Source organism: Jaculus jaculus, chromosome 10 (genome assembly GCF_020740685.1).
Source record: "Jaculus jaculus isolate mJacJac1 chromosome 10, mJacJac1.mat.Y.cur, whole genome shotgun sequence".
Taxonomy (NCBI): Eukaryota; Metazoa; Chordata; class Mammalia; order Rodentia; family Dipodidae; genus Jaculus; species Jaculus jaculus.
Window position 1 is genome coordinate 104,280,674 of NC_059111.1, and position 5,038 is coordinate 104,285,711.

A 5,038-nucleotide genomic window follows, 5' to 3' on the forward strand; every position below is an offset into this window, starting at 1 on the left:
CCCAAAGAGTTTGGGTGATTTTTTTAAAAACTATTTTATTTATTTATTTAAGAGAGAGACAGCGAGGGAGAAGCAGAGAGAGAGAATGGGTGTGCCAGGGCCTCTAGCCACTGCAAAAGAACTCCAGATGGGTTCACCCCTTTGTGCATCTGTCTTACGTGGGTCCTGGAGAATCAAACTGGGGTCCGTAGGCTTTCCAGGCAAACACCTTAACTGCTAAGCCATTTCCCCAGCTCAGTTTAGGTGATTTTAAACTTTCAGAAAATAAGACAAGACCGGATTTTGTGTGCTCTTTTATGACTTCCTTCTTATGTGAAATACTATGACTGTGCAATCCACCTGTGCGGATTCAGAGAGCTATAGTTCTTTTTAGATCTGCCTCGGCTCAGTTCATCTGTTTCACCTTCGGCACATAGTTGATGTTTTCAGTTCAGAGACTTTTGCTTCTGTAAACATCCTTGATATGCCTGCTGGTGGAAAACAAAGAATGTTGGGATATCCCTTCAGGCCACTGTCTTATTGTTTTCTGTTGCTTTATGTGTCCTTAGCTAGGTTGACATGGAATTTGGGCGCAAGAGAGGAGATGCAATGGCTCTTATTCTTCCAAGGCAATCATGCATCCACAGTCATAAACCAATGTCCTACATGCGGAAGAGCCCCTAGACTTCCCAAAGTGCATCATCTCTAATTAAGGTACGGAGGTGGAAATTGGAATAAGGAAAATTTAAAAGTCCCTGCCCCAAAATTATGTCTTATACTGCATAGACTTTTTTTGTTTTGTTTTGAGATAATCCCAACAAACTGGTCTTTAAAATTTTTATTTTATTTTATTTTATTTTATTTTATTTTATTTTATTTTATTTTATTTATTTGAGAGACAGTGTGTGTATGTGTGAGAGACAGAGACAGAGACAGAGAGAGAGAGAGAGAGAGAGAGAGAGAGAGAGAATGGGCATACCAGGGCCTCCAGCCACTGCAAAGGAACTCCAAATGCATGCATCCCCTAGTGCATCTGGTTTACGTGGGTCCTGGAGATTTGAACCAGGATCCTTTGGCTTTGCTGGCAAACACCTTCTTAACTGTTAAGCCATCTCTCCATTTCTTTATGCAAGAAAGCCAGACTGGGCGAGAGAGGGAGAGAGAGAGGAGAGAATTGGTGCTCCAGGGCCTCAGCCACTGATGTCGAAGGTCAGATGTGTGCACCAGCTGTAGTGCACATGTGCGACCTTGTGCACTTCCATCATCTGGTGTCTGGCTTTTGTGGGACCTGAAGAGTCGAACATGGGTCCCTAGGCTTCACAAGCAAGCACCTTAACTGCTAAGCCATCTCCCCAGCCCAGACTTTTGTATTAGCGATGTCCTGCGCTACATAACACCTTGTGTTGAAACCGACGCTTTTGCTCTGGTTCTAGGCCGTGGTCTGTACTGCAACGCCTGTTGTCAATGCTCTGGGCTTCGTCTGCTTCAGTGCAGGGACAGACACCTGCTCACTAGGTGACCGTTCCTCCACCATTTCTGTAAAACTCGCCTGTCGCGTACTCACGTGCTCTGGCATTAGGTAGGGGCTCAGAGCTCCAAAACTAACAGTAACGAAGAGCCCAAGACAAGCAGGTAAACTCTGAGCCATCAGAGCTCAGGGTCCAGGCTTTAGCAGAGATTCCCCTGGGCCCACACTGGTGTGAAAATAAGCATTCTCCATTCTGTCTCTGGCTGCAGTTCTGGGTGCCTTAGTTTCCCCTATAAGTATGCATTGCATGATTCTGCTTAGACTCTTCGTGCTCCGTACTTATGCATATACATGCATATGCATACCTGCCTATTTAGTTAGGACCAATAGATGAGGCTAAAGATTTATCTCTGTATTGCCATTGTTTGCCATTTGCTCTGTACTAATCTGGGTACAATATGTCAGTTGTCTGGGGCTGGATTGCAGAGCCGGATTATTGGAGGTGGTGTAGGAATTTCCCGTGCACCAAAGTTGCTTTTTTTTTTTTTTAAATTCTGCAGCATTCCATGACCTCCAGGCAGAACACAGAACTTGCTTTTTGTGCTGCCAACATAGCTCAGAGTTCTCCCCTTGTGGTCAACGTAGCCCAGGGCTCTCCCCTTGTGGCCCTAAGAAGAGAGAGACTCAGGGTAAGGTGAGGAGGCCTCAGGAGGCTCTGGTTTTCAGGAAGGGTCAGAATTCATTTGTTAAGGTGATAAATGATCCAATCAGGGTGAAAGACCTGACAAGCTGAGTTTTATTGTATCTCTTAATACACTTTTCCCATTTTGAGCAGGGCTCATATCAGTCTAAATGACTTTGTGGCTGGGAAAACCAGTGATTTGTAGCACTTTGGATAATCATTGACTGTTTCCCAAGGCTTCAGGTATTGAAACAAATACCCAGTGTAAGAGACTAAAAAGGATGAGAATTTAATCCAACTGTGTTGTTTAAAGGTAGGGCCTTTGGGAAGTAACTATGGTTAAATTAAGTCATCAAGATAAAGCCTCATAAACCCACCATGGTGGCACATGCCTTTAATCCCAGCGCTCAGGAGGCAGAGGTAGGGGGATCGCTGTGAGTTCGAAGCCACCCTGAGAGTACAAAGTGATTTCCAGGTCAGCCTGAGCTAATGAGACCCTACCTCGAAAAACCAAAGGGGAAAAAAAAAAAGATAAAGCCTCATGATGGAATCCTATTGATTGTAAAAGATGAGGGAAAGAGGACAGACACACAGTCGCACCTCATGCATGTATTCTTGTCTCTTGATACTCTGGGATACCTCAGAAGTCTCCCAACAATAAGGCTATCACTAGATTTGACTTCTTGGACTTGCACCTCCAGTAATGTGAGGCAATGAATCTCTTTATCAATCCTGCCTCCAGTGTATCATTATAGCAAAGAAAAATGGACTAAGACACAGGTAATGTTCTTTTGTGACTAGCGTTGTCTTGTTTTACTTTTCTAAAGTAAACATAAGGTTTGTTCTTAAGCTCAAAGGAAGCTTCGCCCTGGCCAAGTGTCCTTCTCTGCATGGCTTGAGCCAAACAGAAAGTCAGTCTGTACTGTGGGCCTGGGAGTCCTTAGACATCTTACTACTTCTTTTCTCCAGGGAGAATCCCAAAGGATTAGACCTGGGAAGTCTGCCCAAATATTGAATGGGCCAACTCTAACATTTAAAAGACATACTAGTCTCTATATCTCTGTTTTCAGAAGAGGAAGTTTAAGTGAGAAAGTACATATATTCCTTTATAGTCTAGATGTCTCTGTCGACAGAAATGTCTCAAAGCTAGAAGTTCCATGGGATTTATTATTTTAATAACCATTTTTTAGATTAATAGGCTTAATAGAACTTAATGAGATTTAAGTGAGCATATGTATATGCATGTGTACGTGTATATGTGTAATTGGTGAAGCAAAAACTCTGTTGTACTCCAAGAACCTAAGTCCATTTTATGATGATAACGTAAACCAAAGACTAAATGACATTTCCCTTCTCCTAAAAGGAAATTGATTTGGAAATTTCGGGTAGTAGAAAGAGTGAAAATCATATTTAACAGTCATTTTCTCCAGGGTAAGGGTAACATGGCCATTTCTTTTTAATTGGAGCTGGGATGACAGACTGTGAGTTTACCCTTAATGGAGTCTCCCTGCCTGTTGATGGGAACTGGCTGTAAGGTCTTTATGTGACCACAGGGCGGCGACAATGAGCACACAGGCGGCAGAATGTGGAAGCCCTAGGGGGCATCGACCACACATAACCGATCCTCTTCACTTGTTGTGACTCCCACTTCATTGAAACAATATTTTCCGGCAGTAGGACTTTGGTGGACCAATCACTAATTGTTCCACTTTTTAAAAAACTACTTTTCCATTGTATCAAGTGGCTATGTCACCTTCAGAGAGGGACATGCAGTTAGGATCTATATAAAAGCAACTCTTATTTCTTCCCTAAAGTATCTTAAGGTGACTTCTTGACATTTATGCATTTTTCTATAAATGTGGATTTGTCAGATACTGGATCTGATACCCTGTAAGAAGGTAAGGGTTTTCTTGCCTAATACTGTCAGACAATGTGATAGATTTGGAGTATCCTTAAGAAATGCAAATGTTCGGGACTTAACACTAGCTGCCTCGTGACTCCACCAAGCTACGATTTTGCAGCAGGGGACATTCAATCTCTTAAACTATGTGGGACAAAGCTCTGGTCAGCAATCCATTATGTATCTTAAGGGACATAGGTACGCCCAGGTATCAGTCAGTGTTTCAGTAACTAGAAATAGCCAGCTTGGTTTTTAGTGGCTTGGAGCTAGTTCTGTGGATCAGACTCCGGCAGAGAGCTTGCGGCAGGCAGAGTTATGCACAGTGTGGCACATGCATCTGCAGGGGCCAGAGGACCTGGAGCCCCCATCCACACACACTCTCTCATAAATAAATTAAAAAATATTTTAAAATGTCCCTCATTCCTCATCTCATGAAACCGAAAACCAAAACAATGCGCTCTACGGGATGACTAGGCAAAATATATATAGTAGAAAGGAGGCCACAACAACAAATTCAAAATCAAGACAAGCTGGATTTGGTCCATGAGTGCTTTTCTTCTATTGTTTCTAGATTTGGAAAACCATGGAAGCAAGTGTCTCGGTAATCACGGATTATTCCTCCCATAGGCTGTAAAATTGTTTTTATGTATTTAAGAGCAATTCAGGACTACTACAGATACAGTTAACTGGGAATGTTTAACAAGAGGCAAAACCAGCAATTGCAGGACAGAGAAAGAAGCACAGGGCTGTAGCTCCTTCCAGACAGAAGGTGCAAAAGAGTTATGTTTCCTCTTTGCCTCTTCAGCAACATATTAACCGCAGCATTATCCATCTACACCCGTCCCTAACGTCAATGTTGAGACCATCATTAGTTCTGGACTTGAGCCACCTAAGTAGTCAAGGCAAGCGGTCATCAGAGTAGACAGATAAGTGCGGAGACAAGCAGAACCTCAGATACCAATACCCTTTGGCGATTCAATTTGATATCTAATCAAAATTCAATACTGAA